This window comes from Pleurodeles waltl, chromosome 4_2, assembly GCF_031143425.1.
Source record: "Pleurodeles waltl isolate 20211129_DDA chromosome 4_2, aPleWal1.hap1.20221129, whole genome shotgun sequence".
Lineage (NCBI taxonomy): Eukaryota > Metazoa > Chordata > Amphibia > Caudata > Salamandridae > Pleurodeles > Pleurodeles waltl.
In genome coordinates, this window is record NC_090443.1 from 895,734,672 (window position 1) to 895,753,220 (window position 18,549).

The following is an 18,549-nucleotide window of genomic DNA, read 5'->3' on the forward strand; positions in this document are numbered from 1 at the left end:
TTCTTTGTTATGAGCAAGCACCACTGGGCTAGCCCAGGGGCTATCAGAAGGCTCAATAATTCCAAGATCTAACATTTTTTTAACTGCAGCTTTTATGCAATCTCTGACATGGTCACGTTGCCTGTAAATTTTACTTTTGACAGGTAAACTGTCTCCAGTGTCAAATGTATGTTCACACCAAGTAGTTTTACCAGGAGTGAGTGAGAACAGTTCAGAACACTGATCAAGGAGATTGTCAGTCTTCCTTCTGCTCAGCAGTAAGGCAGTCTGCCAGAACCACTCCCTCCACTAAACCATCAGTTTCAGTGGTGGAGAAGAGATCAGGGAGAGCGTTACTCTCTTCTTCCTGTCCCTCATCTGTAGCCATGAGCAGGGTTAAGTCAGCCCTGTCATAGTAAGGCTTTCGGCGATTGACATACAGCACCCTAAGGCATCTTCTGGCAGTGCCCAGGTCCCACAAGTTGGTGACCTCACCTTTTTTCTCTACAATTAGATGGGGTCTACTCCATTTGTCCTGGAGTGCTCTCGGGGCCACAGGCTCCAATACCCACATCTTCTGTCCTCGGTGGTACTCTGTCAGGCAAGCCTTCTGGTCAAATCATTGCTCTTGGCTGGCCTAAAGGTTTTTGCTGGCCTTTTTCATGTACTTAGCCATCCTACTTCAAAAGCCAAGTACATAGTCCACTATGTCCTGTTTTGGAGTTTTTAAAGGTTGTTCCCAACCCTCCTTCACGAGAGCAAGTGGATCCCTAACAGGGTGACCAAAGAGGAGTGGCTGTAGCCCACTCCTTTTTGGGGTACCTCCCTGTAAGCGAAAAGGAGGCATGGTAATAGGACATCCCATCTCCTTCTGAGTTTTTCAGAGAGTCCCATAATCATACCTTTGAGAGTTTTATTAAACTACTCAACCAGTCCAATAGTTTGTGGATGATAAGGGGTGGGGAACTTGTATGTAACACCATACTCCTTAAACATTGCTTTTAGGTATGCAGACATAAAGTTACTACCTCTGTCTGACACCACTTCCTTAGGGAGGCCCACTCTGGAAAAGATTCCCTGGAGGGCCTTTGTCACTGCAGGAGCGGTAGTGGTCCTTAAGGGGATAGCTTCTGGGTACCGTGTGGAATCTTCCACCACCACAAGGATAAACTATTGCCAGAAGCTGCTGGAGGGTCAAGGGGGGCAAAAATATCAACCCCTACCCTTTCAAAGGGCACCCCAACCACTGGTAGTGGCATTAAGGGGGCCTTTGGGGTGCCACCAGTCTTGCCACTGGCTTGGCAGGTGACACAGGAGCGACAAAACTCCTTTGTGTCTTCTGACATATGGGGCCAGTGAAAATGTGGAACAAGTTTGTCCCATGTTTTACTCTGGCCTAAATGCCCAGCTAATGGGATGTCATGAGCCAGAGTTAGGAGGAATTCCCTGTACTAAAGGGGGTATCCAGTCTCCTGGTGGCACCAGGTTTAGGATCCCTTGCTTCAGTATAAAGGAGATTATTCTCCCAGTAAACTCTGTGTGTGTCAGTGACATCACAATTTTGCTGCTTGACAGCTTGCTGTCTGGGGCCCTCCAATGTGGGACTGGTCTGCTGTGCCACACTGAGCCCTTCCCTGGCAGGCCCCCCTTCACCCAAAAGCTAAGTTGTATCAGCTTCCAGCTCCTCTGGTGTAGGTTCTGCACAGGGAGGGAATTCCTCTTCCTCAAAAAGGGAATCATCTGTGGAGGGAGGGATAGTGGACAAGGGTTTGCCCTTCCTACCCCTAGTTTTTGGGAGCTCTTGGTCCAGTGTTCCAGGATCCAAGTTTCTCTGTTCTCTTTGCTTCTTGGCCTGAGCCCTGGTACGAGCAAAGATGTGCCCAGGAATGCCCAGCGTTGTTGCATGGGCCTCCAACTCCACTTCAGCCCAACCTGAAGTCTCCAAATCATTGCCTAGCAGACATTCTACAGGTAAATCAGTGGCTACCACAACTTTCCTTGGACCAGTGACCCCCCAGTTGAGATTCACAACAGCCGTGGGGTGGCTTACAGTTTTGCTATGGGCGTCTGTAACTTGGTACTGGTGACCAAGTAGGTGTTGCTCAGGGTCAACCAGTTTGTCCATTACCATGGTTACACTGGCACCTGTGTCCCTGTAGGCCTCAACCTGAACACCATTAATCAGGGGTAGCTGCTTGTACTTATCCATATTAGGGGACAAGCAACTAAAGTGGCTAGGTCAATGCCACCATCAGAGACTAAAACAGCCTCAGTGATCTCTCTAACTAGACCAACCCCACTACATTACCCATGGTGAGCCCAGCTACACCCTTTGACTGGCTATTAGTAGTGCTCTTCCCACCACCACTGCTATTACTAGGGACACTAGTGGAAGCAGTTGGGGTTGTGGTGGTGGGAGTTTTGGTGTATTTCTTTGGACAATGAGGATCAGTTGCCCAATGGCCTTTGGCGTTACACATATAACATCAAGGTTTCTTACCTTTGTGAGAAGAGGATTTGGACCCACCACCCCCAGAGGATTTGTGTGGGCCTGATAAAGACTCTGATGATTTTTTATCTTTGTCCCCACGCTTGTCATGTGACTTACCATCCTTCTTCTTGCCATCCTTGTCACCCCCTGTATGAGCTTCTCTGCTCACCCATATGTCACGCTACTTTCCCAATTCTTGGGGATAGGTCAGATCTGAGTCCACAAGATACTGATGTAACAAGTCAGACACACAATTATTCAATATATGCTCTCTCAAAATCAAGTTATATAGGCTTTCATAATCAGTCACCTTACTGCCATTTAACCAACTTTCTAGGGCCTTCACAGAAAAGTCCAGACCATCCAAGAGTGCATTTTTAAGAACCTGGTAATTATCTGCACCATCCTCTCTGACAATCATAAGTCTGTCTCTACCTTTGCCAGAGAAGGATAACCAAAGGATAGCAGCCCACTGTACATGAGGGACCCTCTGAACTTTTCAGGCCCTCTCAAGTGCAGCAAACCACTTGTTGAGGTCATCACCATCCTCATAAGGAGGGACAACTTTGTGCAGATTTCTAGAATCAAATGAAGATTTCCAAACATTTCTATTTCTAAAACTGCTGCTGCCACAGTGGGGAACTAACCCCGAACCCTGCGTTTCTTTCTCCACAGCCAGGCATTCCCTGTCTAAGGCCAACTGTTGCTGCATTAGTTTCAGTCTGGCCTCCTCTAACCTCAGCTTTCTGAGTTCCCTATCTAGGGACTGGGCCTCAGGGTTAGAATTATGTGAAGCCGCTGAAACAGAGGTAACATGAGAGTGTGCAGAGGCATACCTATCTCTAACAGGGGCCACTCTAGTGACCTGGCCTCTAGGGGTGAATGGAGCCCTACTTGTGAATGAACCCTTCCCACTACCAGTTATACTAGGGGGCTTGATGATAGATAGATCTGTGGAAGTACCCTCCCCAGGATTGTCATCTTGCTCCTCTGAGCTTTCCTGGTTGGAGTGATCCTCTACCTCTTCCCCTGTCTCATCTGGATCAGTGCTGAGTCCCTGGTCATCTTGGAGGAGACAATTTAGGAGGAACTCCTTATTGGGGTTCTTTCTAATCCCTAAACTTCTTTCAATACAGAGACCCCTCAAACTTTTAAAGTTCAGATTCTCATATGTTGTTTTCACAACACTAGGGGTAGCATCTATAGAATACATATTGAAAGAAAAAAAAGTTTTGGGAAAGTGAGTAAAAAGTTAGTAGAATAACAGAGCAAACTTTTTAGAGAAAAGAAGAAAACTTTTCAGAACTTTGAAAAACTTTTGCAAAGTTAAACAGAACTTTTAAGAAAGTTAGAAAACTGTTTCTAGGTATACAGTATATTATATATGCTCTAAGTATTGGAGCAAGCTTTTCTTGTGAAAAGCACAAGTAACGAAGTGGTAAAGCAATTGCAAGTACTTATCCCACTGCTGCACTACCAATGTAGGAGGCTGGCCTGGTTTGTGGTGGGTACCTTGAGTACTTACACCTCATACCAGGTGCAGTTATCCCTTATTAGTGAAGCAGTAGTGTTCAAGCAGCTTAGTCTGATAGAGGTAGCTATAACAGAGCAGCTTAGGCTGAGCTAGGAGACATGCAAAGCCCCTGCAATACCACTTATAGTAACACAGTACTTGTACACAAGTAAAGACAATACTCAGTGTTACCAAACAGAAAGGTATTTATTTGGGTGACACAGTACCAGAAATATCTTAGAGACAATACTCTTTCTGGAGGTAAGTATTATACACAATATATACACTAGACACCAAAATTAGACAACTAAATAGTCATAGAACACTTCAAACAGTAGGAAATCCTATAGAATGCAATGGGAGAAAATAAGTTTAGGGGCAACACAAACCATATACTAAAAAAGTGGAATGTGAATCATGAATTCCCCCCTAGACAAGTATAGTGTGTGCAGAATTGCTGGGAGAGTAAGAATACAGTAAAGGGCAGTAAATTACCCCAACCCAGAGCCCAGAAAAGCAGGACTAAAGTACTGCAATTTTCCTTAGGACACACTACACCTCATTTTTGGGAATTTGCAGCAGCCAACCAAGTCTGCAAAGAACAACTGCTGGATTATTGGACCTGAAGACCTGCAAAGGAAGGGGACAAAGTCTAGAAGTCGAAAGAAGTTCCAGGAAGGACAGGAGCCACTGCCAATCCAGAAGAGGGTTCAAAAGAAGAGTCTTCGGTTAGTAGAAGACTGCAGAAATGCACCCTAGGGAGAAGCCAGCGGGTTCCGGCATGATGCAAATGATGTCCAATGGCGTGAAGATCGTTGCAGATGAGATTTTGTGTTGGAAGGCGCCAACAAGCCTTGGCTATGGCAAAAGTGCATTTTTCATCAAAATGGCGCTTGATGGACCCAGGAGGGACCTGGGGGCCTCAACTCTGTGTGAGGAGGAAGAAGGGACTATCAGCACTTTAGAAAGCCCTCAGGATGCCAGCCAGCACCCTCAGAAGCCGCAGGATCCGGGTTCAAGGAAGGTGCAAAACACTATCAATGCAGCTCAGCAAAAGAAGGTCCCTCGCCTCTGGAAAAGAACTCAGTGAGTTGAGCGTCGCAGGGTGGAGTGCTGGGGACCTGGGCCAGAGTTTGCACAAATGAATTTTGCAAAGAGTGCACAGAGGCCTCAGGAGGCGAAGAAGACACAACACACAGGGGTACCATCGTTCTCGGGGAAGGCAAGGTCTTACCTCCTCCACATTGCATCAGCAGGACCTTGGGACAGTCTATGTCGATGATGTCCACCTATATGTCCTTAGGAGCATGCTCGTCGCCGTGAGAGGAGCCCTAGGGTACCGGTCGTCGCCTTGGAAGGTGCCTGCTTGGAGCAGGGGAGTGACTCTGTCACTCCACGGGAAATTTCTTCCGTCCTTCTGGTGCAGGATGAAGACAGGGAGTCCTCAGAGCATGCACACCGTGGAAACTGTTGCAGTTGCTGACTTGGAGCTGAGGTTGCTGAAGAAAAATGTCTATGTAGACACTTTGTTACAGCGTTTCTTGGAGCAGGCTGCGGTTGATCTGAGGTCAGAGGATGCTGAAGTTGTTGCAGAGGATTCCTGAAGGAAACTTGCAAGCAGAATCTGAAGAGAACTCACAGGAGAGACCCTAAATGGCCCTGCGAGGTGGATTGGCTGCCTTATCAGCTAATGACCTCTCAGGAGGGGTCTCTGACGTCACCTGCTGGCACTGGCCACTCAGAGCCCGCCAGAGTGCCCCCACACCTTGCAAAGCAAGATGGCTGAAGTCTGGGACACACTGGAGGAGCTCTGGGCACCACCCCTGGGGTGGTGATGGACAGTGGAGTGGTCACTCTCCTTTCCTTTGTCCAGTTTCCTGCCAGAGTGTGGGGAGAAGGGGTTCCTGAACCGGTGTAGACTAGTTTATGCAAGGAGGGCACCATCTGTGCCCTTCAAAACATTTCCAGAGGCTGCGGGAGGCTACCCCTCCTCAGCCTGTAACACCTATTTCCAAAGGTAGAGGGTGTAATTCCCTGCTCTCAGAGGAAATGCTTTGTTCTGCCTTCCTGGGGCTGGGCTGCCCAGACCCCAGGAGGACAGAACCCTGTCTGTGACCGCAACAAAGTAGCAAGACAACTACCAGCAACATTGTAGTGCCTAATCCTGCCGGCTTTCTCGACTGTTTCCTGGTGGTGCATGCTCTGGGGGTCATCTGCCTTCACCCTACACTGGAAGCCAAGAAGAAATCTCCTGTGGGTCGACGGAATCTTCCCCCTGCTAACGCAGGCACGAAAAGACTGCATCACCGGTCCTCTGGGTCCTCTCTCATCCTGACAAGCGTGGTCCCTGGAACACAGGAACCCTATCCAAGTGACTCCCACAGTCCAGTGATCCTTCAGTCCAAGTTTGGTGGAGGTCAGTCCTTGCCTCCCCATGCTAGACTGCAAACCTGTGTACTGCGTGATTTTCAGCTGCTCCAGCTTCTGTGCACTCCTCCAAGGATTCCTTCGTGCACAGCCTAGCCTGGGTCCCCAGCACTCCGTCCTGCAGTGCTCAACCCTCTGAGTTGGACTCCGATGTCGTGGGACCCTCTTTGGTGACTCTGAGCCAGCTCCGGTTCACAAATCTTCAAAGTGCCTGCTCCGGTACTTCTGCGGCTGCTGCCTGCTTCTGTGAGGGCTCTCTGAGTTGCTGAGCGCCCCCTCTGTCTCCTCCTCCAAGGGGCGACATCCTCGTCCTTCCTGGTCCCCAGTAGCACCCAAAAACCTCTACCGCGACCCTCGCAGCTAGCAAGACTTGTTTGCGGTATTTCTGCATGGAAACACTTCAGCAACATCCAGTACGCCGACATCTTCCATCCAAAGGAGAAGTTTCTAGCTCTCTTCGTTGTTGCAGAATCCTAAGCTTCTTCCTTCGTGAAGCAGCCTTCTTGCACCTTCATCCGGGGTTTCCTGGGCTCCTGCCCCCTCTGGACACTATCGCGTCTCTTGGACTTGGTTCCTTTGCCTTGCAGATCCTCCGGTCCAGGAATCCATCTTCAGTGCTTTGCTGGTGTTTGTGGTTCTTGCAGAATCCCCCTATCACAACTATTTTGTTCTTTTGGGGTAGTAGGGAAACTTTACTCCTACTTTTCAGGGTCTTGGGGTGGGGTATCTTGGACACCCTGACTGTTTTCTTACAATCCCAGCGACCCTCTACAGCTCCCATAGGTCTGGGGTCCATTTGTGATTCGCATTTCACTTTTGGAGTATATGGTTTGTGTTGCCCCTAGACTTATGTTCACCTATTGCATCCTATTGTAATTCTACACTGTTTGCATTAATTTTCTTATTATTACTTACCTGTTTTGGGTTTGTGTACATATAACTTGTGTATATTACTTACCTTCTAACTGAGGGTACTCACTGAGATACTTGTGGCATATTGTCATAAAAATAAAGTACCTTTATTTTTAGTAACTCTGAGTATTGTGTTTTCTTATGATATTGTGCTATATGATATAAGTGGTATAGTAGGAGCTTTGCATGTCTCCTAGTTCAGCCTAAGCTGCTTTGCCATAGCTACCTTCTATCGGCCTAAGCTGCTAGAAACACCTCTATTCTACTAATAAGGGACCTGGCACAGAGTGTAATTACCACAGGGTACCCACTATAAGCCAGGCCAGCCTCCTACATTGGTGGTGCAGTGGTGGGATAAGTACGTGCAACTGCTTTACCACTTTGTCATTTGTTACTTTTCATAAGAGAATCGTATACCAAATAGTTCAGTATATGTACACTTAACCAAAAAAAATTACTTTTCTATTCTAAAACTGTTAACAAAGTTCTGAAACGTTTATGAAAACTTCTAAAAGTTTTCCCAAAGTTTGAAAATGTTTTTTTTCTGTGCTTTCTAAAGTTCCAAAACTTTTTCTTTCTCACTATCCTTAAACCTGTACTATCATGTCTGTTGTAGAGCCCACTCCCAAAACTGTTAATGCAACATATGAGAGTTTAAACTACAAAAGTTTAAGGGGTCTCTGCCTGGATAGAGGTTTGAGTATAGGAGAGAATCCTACTAAGGAGTTTCTCTTTAAAATGCTTGTTGTAGGTGACCAGAACCAGTCTGGACCATCACCTGAGAGGTTCGAAAATGGGGAAGCTTCCCAGTCTGACTCAGGGGAGTTCCTTGAGAAAGCTGGGGAGGGTTCTTACAAGGGCCTACCCCCTAGCAGGACACCTAGTGAAGCTGGTAGTGATAGAGGCTCCCACAACAGTAGGGCATCTTTTATCCCTAGAAGCCAGGTTACTAGGGTCCAGACAGTTAGGGACGGGTCCCCCTCTGAAACTTCCCACATTTCCTCTGTGTCAAAGCATTCCCAACCCACCCACACTGAGAATAACCTGTTAGAAAGGGAACTCAAAAAGTTGAGGGTTGAAGAAACTAGACTGAAGCTTAAACAGCAGCAGCTGGCCTTAGATAGGGAATCCCTAGACACAGAGAGGGAAAGACAGAGGTTGGGGTTAGCTCCCATGGTGGCAGCAGCAGTATTTCTGATAGCAATCCTGTTAAAGAGCAAGATTCCAGGAATCTGCACAAGATAGTCCCCCCTTACAAGGAGGGGGATAACATTAATAAGTGGTTTGCTGCACTTGAGAGGGCCTGTATGGTACAGTTGGTCCCTCAAAGGCAGTGGGCTGCTATTTTGTGGCTATCTTTCACTAGAAAGGGTAGGGATAGGCTCCTTACTGTCAGAGAAAGTGATGCCAATAACTACAAAGTTTTGCAAGATGCAATCTTGGATGGATTTGGCTTAACCACCGAATAATACAGGATTAAGTTCAGAGACACCAGAAAAGAGTCTTCTCAAGACTAGACAGATTTTGTGGACTGTTCAGTGAAGGCCTTGGAAGGGTGGTTGCATGGCAGTAAAGTTTCTGACTATAAAAGCCTGTACAATCTTATTCTGAGAGAGCATATTCTTAACAACTGTGTGTCTGACTTGTTGCACCAATACCTAGTGGACTCTGATCTGACCTCTCCCCGAGAATTGGGAAAGAAGGCAGACAAATGGGTCAGAACAAGGGTGAACAGAAAAGTTCATACAGGGGGTGACAAGGCTGGCAAGAAGAAGGATGGTAAGTCTTCTGAGAAGGGTGGGGACAAAAGTAAACATTCTGAGTCTTCATCAGGCCCACAAAAATCCTCTGGGGGTGGTGGGTCCAAATCCTCTTCTAATAATCAACCTAAAAAGCCTTGGTATTATTTGTGGAAAGTCAAAGGCCATTGGGCAAGTGATTCCACTTGTCCAAAGAAAACCACCAAACCTCCCACCACCACAATCCCTGCTGCAAATTCTAGTGCCCCTAGTAATAGCAGTGGTGGTGGGAAATCTACTACTAATAGCCAAACCAAGGGTGTAGCTGGACTCACTATTGACAATATAGTTGGGGCTGGTCTTGTTAGGGAGACCACAGAGGCTGTTTTAGTCTCTGATGGTGGCATTGATTTTGCCACCATGGTTGCTTGCCCCCTCAATATGGGTAAGTACAAGCAACTTCCCCTAATCAATGGTGTTGAGGTTGAGGCCTACAGGGACACAGGAGCCAGTGTAACTATGGTGATAGAAAAACTGGTCCACCCTAATCAACACCTACTTGGTCAGCAGTACCAAGTGACAGACGCTCATAACAACACTCTTACCCAACCCAGCGCTGTTGTGAATCTCAACTGGGGGGGGGAGGGGGAGGAGGGTTACTGGTCCAAAGAAAGTTGTGATAGCCACAGAAATACCTGTAGACTATCTACTAGGAAATGATTTGGAGACATCATCTTGGGCAGAAGTGGAGTTGGAGGCCCATGCAACAATGCTGGGCATTCCTGAGTATATGTTTGCTTTGACAAGGGCTCAGGCCAAGAAGCAAAAAGGACAGGGTGACTTGGATCCTGTAACAATGGACCAAGTGCTCCCTAAAGCTAGGGGCAAAAAGGGTAAATCCCTACCCATTATCCCTCCCTCTACAGATGATTCCCCTTCTGAGGAAGAGGAACTTCCTCCCTGTGCAGAACCTACACCAGAGGAGCTGGCAGCAGACACTGCTGAGCTTTTGGGTGGAGGGGGGCCTGCCAGGGAAGAGCTGAGTGTGGCACAGCAAACTGGGGATGTCAGTAACAGTCATAGGGTATACTGGGAAGATAACCTCTTGTACACAGAGTCAAGGGACTCAAAACCTGGAGCAGCCAGGAGATTGGTCATTCCCCTGCAGTACAGAGAGTTTCTTCTCACGCTAGCACAAGACATTCCTTTGGCTTCAGAGGACACCAAAGATTTTTGCAAGTCTTGTGTGACCTGCCAAGCCAGTGGCAAGACTGGTGGCACTCCAAAGGCCCCTCTAATTCCACTTCCAGTGGTTGGGTGCCCTTTGAAAGGGTAGGAGTTGACATAGTTGGCCCCCTTGACCCTCCTACTGCTTCAGGCAATAGATTTATCTTGGTGGTAGTGTGAGAAAGTAGCCTCTTTCTAGCCTTGTTACCCCCACTTTTGGCCTGTTTGTGAGTGTATGTCAGGATGTTTGTCACTGTTTTCACTGTTTCACTGGGATCCTGATGGCTAGGCCCCAGTGCTCATAGTGAAAACACTATGTTTTCAGTATGTTTGTTATGTGTCACTGGGACCCGCTTAGTCAGGACCCCAGTGCTCATAAGGTTGTGGCCTATATGTATGTGTCACTGGGACCCTGTCACACAGGGCCCCAGTGCTCATAGGTGTGCATGTATGTGTTCCCTGTGTGGTGCCTAACTGTCTCACTGAGGCTCTGCTAACCAGAACCTCAGTGGTTATGCTCTCTCATTTCTTTCCAAATTGTCACTAACAGGCTAGTGACCATTTTTACCAATTTACATTGGCTTACTGGAACACCCTTATAATTCCCTAGTATATGGTACTGAGGTACCCAGGGTATTGGGGTTCCAGGAGATCCCTATGGGCTGCAGCATTTCTTTTGCCACCCATAGGGAGCTCTGACAATTCTTACACAGGCCTGCCACTGCAGCCTGAGTGAAATAACGTCCACGTTATTTCACAGCCATTTTACACTGCACTTAAGTAACTTATAAGTCACCTATATGTCTAACCTTTACCTGGTAAAGGTTAGGTGCAAAGTTACTTAGTGTGAGGGCACCCTGGCACTAGCCAAGGTGCCCCCACATTGTTCAGAGCCAATTCCCTGAACTTTGTGAGTGCGGGGACACCATTACACGCGTGTACTACATATAGGTCACTACCTATATGTAGCTTCACAATGGTAACTCCGAATATGGCCATGTAACATGTCTATGATCATGGAATTGCCCCCTCTATGCCATCCTGGCATAGTTGGCACAATCCCATGATCCCAGTGGTCTGTAGCACAGACCCTGGTACTGCCAAACTGCCCTTCCTGGGGTTTCACTGCAGCTGCTGCTGCTGCCAACCCCTCAGACAGGCATCTGCCCTCCTGGGGTCCAGCCAGGCCTGGCCCAGGATGGCAGAACAAAGAACTTCCTCTGAGAGAGGGTGTGACACCCTCTCCCTTTGGAAAATGGTGTGAAGGCAGGGGAGGAGTAGCCTCCCCCAGCCTCTGGAAATGCTTTCTTGGGCACAGATGTGCCCAATTCTGCATAAGCCAGTCTACACCGGTTCAGGGACCCCTTAGCCCCTGCTCTGGCGCGAAACTGGACAAAGGAAAGGGGAGTGACCACTCCCCTGACCTGCACCTCCCCTGGGAGGTGTCCAGAGCTCCTCCAGTGTGCTCCAGACCTCTGCCATCTTGGAAACAGAGGTGCTGCTGGCACACTGGACTGCTCTGAGTGGCCAGTGCCACCAGGTGACGTCAGAGACTCCTGCTGATAGGCTCCTTCAGGTGTTAGTAGCCTATCCTCTCTCCTAGGTAGCCAAACCCTCTTTTCTGGCTATTTAGGGTCTCTGACTCTGGGGAAACTTTAGATAACGAATGCAAGAGCTCATCCGAGTTCCTCTGCATCTCTCTCTTCACCTTCTGATAAGGAATCGACTGCTGACCGCGCTGGAAGCCTGCAAACCTGCAACATAGTAGCAAAGACGACTACTGCAACTCTGTAACGCTGATCCTGCCGCCTTCTCGACTGTTTTCCTGCTTGTGCATGCTGTGGGGGTAGTCTGCCTCCTCTCTGCACCTGAAGCTCCGAAGAAATCTCTCGTGGGTCGACGGAATCTTCCCCCTGCAACCGCAGGCACCAAAAAGCTGCATTACCGGTCCCTTGGGTCTCCTCTCAGCACGACGAGCGAGGTCCCTCGAATCCAGCGACTCTGTCCAAGTGACCCCCACAGTCCAGTGACTCTTCAGCCCAAGTTTGGTGGAGGTAAGTCCTTGCCTCACCTCGCTGGGCTGCATTGCTGGGAACCGCGACTTTGCAGCTACTCCGGCCCCTGTGCACTTCCGGCGGAAATCCTTTGTGCACAGCCAAGCCTGGGTCCACGGCACTCTAACCTGCATTGCACGACTTTTTAAGTTGGTCTCGGCGACGTGGGACTCCTTTGTGCAACTTCGGCGAGCACCGTTTCACGCATCCTCGTAGTGCCTGTTTCTGGCACTTCTTCGGGTGCTACCTGCTTCAGTGAGGGCTCTTTGTCTTGCTCGATGTCCCCTCTCTCTTCAGGTCAAATTTGCGACCTCCTGGTCCCTCCTGGGCCCCGGCAGCGTCCAAAAACGCCAAACGCACGATTTGCGACTAGCAAGGCTTGTTGGCGTCCTTCCGGCGGGAAAACACTTCTGCACGACTCTCCAAGGCGAGAGGGATCCGTCCACCAAAGGGGAAGTCTCTAGCCCTTTTCGTTCCTGCAGAAACCTCAGCTTCTTCTGTCCAGTAGAAGCTTCTTTGCACCCGCAGCTGGCATTTCCTGGGCATCTGCCCATCTCCGACTTGCTTGTGACTTTTGGACTTGTCCCCTTGTTCCACAGGTACCCTAGATTGGAAATCCACAGTTGTTGCATTGCTGGTTTGTGTCTTTCCTGCATTATTCCTCTAACACGACTACTTTGTCCTTAGGGGAACTTTAGTGCACTTTGCACTCACTTTTCAGGGTCTTGGGGAGGGTTATTTTTCTAACTCTCACTATTTTCTAATAGTCCCAGCGACCCTCTACAAGGTCACATAGGTTTGGGGTCCATTCGTGGTTCGCATTCCACTTTTGGAGTATATGGTTTGTGTTGCCCCTATCCCTATGTTTCCCCATTGCATCCTATTGTAACTATACATTGTTTGCACTGTTTTCTAAGACTATACTGCATATTTTTGCTATTGTGTATATATATCTTGTGTATATTTCCTATCCTCTCACTGAGGGTACACTCTAAGATACTTTGGCATATTGTCATAAAAATAAAGTACCTTTATTTTTAGTATAACTGTGTATTGTGTTTTCTTATGATATTGTGCATATGACACTAAGTGGTACTGTGGTAGCTTCACACGTCTCCTAGTTCAGCCTAAGCTGCTCTGCTAAGCTACCATTATCTATCAGCCTAAGCTGCTAGACACCCTATACACTAATAAGGGATAACTGGGCCTGGTGCAAGGTGCAAGTACCCCTTGGTACTCACTACAAGCCAGTCCAGCCTCCTACAGGTAGTGGACCATGCAACAAGATATCCTGAAGCCATACCTTTAAGGACCACTACAGCTCCTGCAGTGGCAAAGGCCCTCCTGTGAATCTTTTCCAGGGTGGGTTTTCCTAAAGAGGTGGTGTTAGACGGAGGTAGCAACTTTATGTCTGCATACCTAAAAGTAATGTGGAAGGAGTGTGGCGTTACCTACAAGTTCACCACCCCTTACTCCTGTTTGGGCACCCTGTAAGAGGTCCACTTACTCTTGTGAAGGAGGGTTGGGAACAACCTTTAAAAGCTCCTAAACAGGACATAGTAGACTATGTACTTGGCCTAAGATCCAGAATGGCTGAGTACATGAAAAAGGCCAGTAAAAACCTTCAGGCCAGCCAGAAGCTGCAAAAGCAATGGCATGACCAGAAGGCTGTCCTGATCCAGTACCAACCAGGACAGAAGGTGTGGGTATTGGAGCCTGTGGCCCCAAGAGTACTCCAGGACAAATGGAGTGGACCCCATCTAATTGTTGAGAAAAAGGGTGAGGTTACCTATTTGGTAGACCGGGGCACTGCCAGGAGTCCCCTTAGGGTGATTCATGTCAACCGCCTAAAACTCTACTATGACAGGGCTGATCTCACCCTGCTCATGGCAACAGATGAGGGACAGGAAGAAGAGAGTGACCCTCTCCCTGATCTCTTCTCCACCACTGAAGCAGATGCCTTAGTGGAGGGAGTAGTTTTAGCAGATTGTCTAACTACGGAACAGAAAGACAGCTGCATCAATCTCCTAAGCCAATTTCCAGACCTCTTTTCACTTGTACCAGGTACAACATCCTGGTGTGAACACACAATTGACACTGGAGACAGCCTGCCTGTCAAAACTAAAATGTATAGGCAACCTGACCATGTCAGAGACTGCATCAAACAAGAGGTGCAGAAAATGTTGGATTTAGGAACCTTCTGAAAGCCCTATGGGCTAGCCCTGTGGTGCTTGTACCTAAACCTCACACCCAAGATGGAAAGAGAGAGATGAGGTTTTGTAGAGATTATAGAGGGCTCAATCATGTAACCAAAACGGATGCTCACCCTCTACCCAGGGCAGATGAGCTCATTGATACACTGGCTTCTCCCAAGTTGTAGGAGGCTGGCCTGGCTTGTAGTGGGTACCAGAGGTACTTACACCTTGTGCCAGGTCCAGTTATCCCTTATTAGTGTAGAAGAACAAGTTACTTACCTTCGGTAATGAGGTATCTGGTAGAGACTCTATCTAGCTGCAGATTCCTTACCTTAGAATTCTCTGGCATCAGCTTCAAATCCGGAGTTTTTTCTGAGCAGTACCCTGCAAACGCCATCGGGCATCGTCGTTCAGATCCGCGTGCGTCGACCAGCTCCGTTTGTGTCGTCAGCGTCGTTGGAGCCGTCTGTGATGTCACGGTGGTCTATACAGACACCGTCTCGGCACGCGTACATCAGTTCTTTTCCACAACTTCCCACGCCAGAAGCGCAGAGTCATGGAAGAACCAACTATCATGTATTTCACCTCTTTAACTGTTTGGAGTAAAAATTCTTTCATGCCTTTAAGAAAGGCAAAAAGATGTCAAGATAAAAAATAAGCATATGTACACATAAATACATATATACAAATATATACATATCTACATGAGAAAAATGTCCCCTGAGCGGGGAGGCTTGCGTGGGTGTAAGGAATCTGCAGCTAGATAGAGGAGGTCATTACAACATTGGCGGTAAAAGCTGCTTACCGCCGTGCAGAAGACCGCCAATACCCTGCCGCGGCTGCGGAATTCTGCCACAGCTATTATGACCCACATCTCGGAATCCGCCGAAATTCAGACACTCACACAACTCCGCCACACCAAAGGTCAGTGATAAACTGGCGATAACAAATCCTCCACCGTCACGCCAACAGAAACACGCCCATGCTATTACGACACACGAGTCCACACGGCGGTCTTTCAACCGTGGTATTCCATTGGCGGTACACACCGCCGTGCTCAAAATACACACTGTGAGAAAGTAGCCTCTTTCTAGCCTTGTTACCCCCACTTGAGGCCTGTTTGTGAGTGTATGTCAGGGTGTTTTCACTGTCTCACTGGGATCCTGCCAGCCAGGGCCCAGTGCTCATAGTGAAAACCCTATGTTTTCAGTGTGTTTGTTATGTGTCACTGGGACCCTGCTAGTCAGGACCCCAGTGCTCATAAGTTTGTGGCCTATATGTATGTGTTCCCTGTGTGGTGCCTAACTGTCTCACTGAGGCTCTGCTAACCAGAACCTCAGTGGTTATGCTCTCTCATTTCTTTCCAAATTGTCACTAACAGGCTAGTGACCATTTTTACCAATTTACATTGGCTTACTGGAACACCCTTATAATTCCCTAGTATATGGTACTGAGGTACCCAGGGTATTGGGGTTCCAGGAGATCCCTATGGGCTGCAGCATTTCTTTTGCCACCCATATGGAGCTCTGACAATTCTTACACAGGCCTGCCACTGCAGCCTGAGTGAAATAACGTCCACGTTATTTCACAGCCATTTTACACTGCACTTAAGTAACTTATAAGTCACCTATATGTCTAACCTTTACCTGGTAAAGGTTAGGTGCAAAGTTACTTAGTGTGAGGGCACCCTGGCACTAGCCAAGGTGCCCCCACATTGTTCAGAGCCAATTCCCTGAACTTTGTGAGTGCGGGGACACCATTACACGCGTGCACTACATATAGGTCACTACCTATATGTAGCTTCACAATGGTAACTCCGAATATGGCCATGTAACATGTCTATGATCATGGAATTGCCCCCTCTATACCATCCTGGCATAGTTGGCACAATCCCATGATCCCAGTGGTCTGTAGCACAGACCCTGGTACTGCCAAACTGCCCTTCCTGGGGTTTCACTGCAGCTGCTGCTGCTGCCAACCCCTCAGACAGGCATCTGCCCTCCTGGGGTCCAGCCAGGCCTGGCCCAGGATGGCAGAACAAAGGACTTCCTCTGAGAGAGGGTGTTACACCCTCTCCCTTTGGAAAATGGTTTGAAGGCAGGGGAGGAGTAGCCTCCCCCAGCCTCTGGAAATGCTTTCTTGGGCACAGATGTGCCCAATTCTGCATAAGCCAGTCTACACCGGTTCAGGGACCCCTTAGCCCCTGCTCTGGCGCGAAACTGGACAAAGGAAAGGGGAGTGAACACTCCCCTGACCTGCACCTCCCCTGGGAGGTGTCCAGAGCTCCTCCAGTGTGCTCCAGACCTCTGCCATCTTGGAAACAGAGGTGCTGCTGGCACACTGGACTGCTCTGAGTGGCCAGTGCCACCAGGTGACGTCAGAGACTCCTTCTGATAGGCTCCTTCAGGTGTTAGTAGCCTATCCTCTCTCCTAGGTAGCCAAACCCTCTTTTCTGGCTATTTAGGGTCTCTGTCTCTGGGGAAACTTTAGATAACAAATGCAAGAGCTCATCCAAGTTCCTCTGCATCTCTCTCTTCACCTTCTGCCAAGGAATCGACTGCTGACCGCGCTGGAAGCCTGTAAACCTGCAACATAGTAGCAAAGACGACTACTGCAACTCTGTAACGCTGATCCTGCCGCCTTCTCGACTGTTTTCCTGCTTGTGCATGCTGTGGGGATAGCCTGCCTCCTCTCTGCACCAGAAGCTCCGAAGAAATCTCCAGTGGGTTAACGGAATCTTCCCCCTGCAACCGCAGGCACCAAAAAGCTGCATTACCGGTCCCTTGGGTCTCCTCTCAGCACGACGAGCGAGGTCCCTCGAATCCAGCGACTCTGTCCAAGTGACCCCCACAGTCCAGTGACTCTTCAGTCCAAGTTTGGTGGAGGTAAGTCCTTGCCTCACCTCGCTGGGCTGCATTGCTGGGAACCGCGACTTTTGCAGCTACTCCGGCCCCTGTGCACTTCCAGCAGAAATCCTTTGTGCACAGCCAAGCCTGGGTCCACGGCACTCTAACCTGCATTGTGAGAAAGTAGCCTCTTTCTAGCCTTGTTACCCCCACTTTTGGCCTGTTTGTGAGTGTATGTCAGGATATTTGTCACTGTTTTCACTGTCTCACTGAGATCCTGATGGCTAGGCCCCAGTGCTCATAGTGAAAACACTATGTTTTCAGTATGTTTGTTATGTGTCACTGGGACCCTGCTAGTCAGGACCCCAGTGCTCATAAGGTTGTGGCCTATATCAGTGGTTCCCAATCTGTGCGTCGCGGCTCGCTGGTGCGCCATCAAAACTAGCCAGGGGCGCCGCACACAGTTTGGGAACCACTGAGCTATTTATAGCCCTTGGGCCAGTTCGTACAAAATAAAACTACTCAGTTGTAGCAGCTCTTTTTTAATTTTGTCCTTGAGCGCCCTCTGGTGGTTAAACACAACTAAAGGGATTCTACATTTCACAATATTTAAACAGTTATGTTATAACTACATAAAAATGAGACCTGCCCATTTTACTAGGGTTACCGTCAACCAATATTTTCCCCTTACTAAAAAACCCTATGCATGCTGTAATTAAACAACTGTTACATTTTTATTTTTTACAGTTATATATAGAATTACAAAACCTTCATTGGCGTCATCCCAATTCTTTTCAGGGAGAAAAATGGATGTACTCCCTAGGCCAGGCTTACATCCCCCACCCGCCAACAAAAAGTAACATAATGGGGAGCCGCAGCCAGTGGCCAATAGATCAAGGGAGCCGTGGGTCGAAAATGTTTGGGAACCACTGGCCTATATGTATGTGTCACTGGGACCCTGTCACACAGGGCCCCAGTGCTCATAGGTGTGCATGTATGTGTTCCCTGTGTGGTGCCTAACTGTCTCACTGAGGCTCTGCTAACCAGAACCTCAGTGGTTATGCTCTCTCATTACTTTTAAATTGTCACTAACAGGCTAGTGACCAATTTTACCAATTCACATTGGCTTACTGGAACACCCTTATAATTCCCTAGTATATGGTACT